The sequence below is a fragment of the Passer montanus genome, unplaced genomic scaffold (assembly GCF_014805655.1).
Source record: "Passer montanus isolate IOZ18808 unplaced genomic scaffold, ASM1480565v1 scaffold21, whole genome shotgun sequence".
NCBI classification, from domain to species: domain Eukaryota; kingdom Metazoa; phylum Chordata; class Aves; order Passeriformes; family Passeridae; genus Passer; species Passer montanus.
In genome coordinates, this window is record NW_024366703.1 from 5,497,795 (window position 1) to 5,498,213 (window position 419).

Genomic DNA, 419 nt, shown 5'->3' on the forward strand with positions numbered 1-419 from the left:
TCCCGCTACCTTCCTCGGCGGCTCCTTTCAGCGCCGGCCCGTCGGCCACAATGGGCCCGGCTCTGAGCTGCGCGGCCCCATTCAGCGCCCTTGGCACGCTCACAAGCCGGCCGGGCCGCCCTGCCCCGCGGGCACGACGCGGCGACCGCCCCGCCGCCGGGCACGGGCCCCGGCCCCTCCGCCGGGCACCGGCCGCTGGACCAAGGAGGATCGGGCGGCGAGTATTGCACCTGGTTTATTGACTGACTGGGCGAGCTGGCGCTGGCAGTGACCGATACAGAGTAGATAGAGGGGCCGCGGCACTAGCGGGCCCCGCCGTCGGCTTTTTACAAGCAAAGCTGCTCCGCTGGCGCGGCGCGATCGGCTCCGGCCCGCCCGGCCGTCGCGGCGGCTCCGCGGGGCGGCGGCGCTCCGCTGCG

General features: G+C 75.2%; 1 protein-coding gene across 1 annotated transcript in view; it reads right to left on the reverse strand.

The window, feature by feature from the left end:
* Positions 1-222: 222 nt before the first annotated feature.
* The window catches only part of NKX2-3 (NK2 homeobox 3), a 2,186-nt gene continuing 1,989 nt past the window's right edge, over positions 223-419 (reverse strand). Inside the window, exon 2 of the mRNA XM_039709154.1 lies at positions 223-419. This exon is cut by the window's right edge and continues 808 nt beyond it. The gene's annotated coding sequence lies outside the window, so the exon portion shown is untranslated.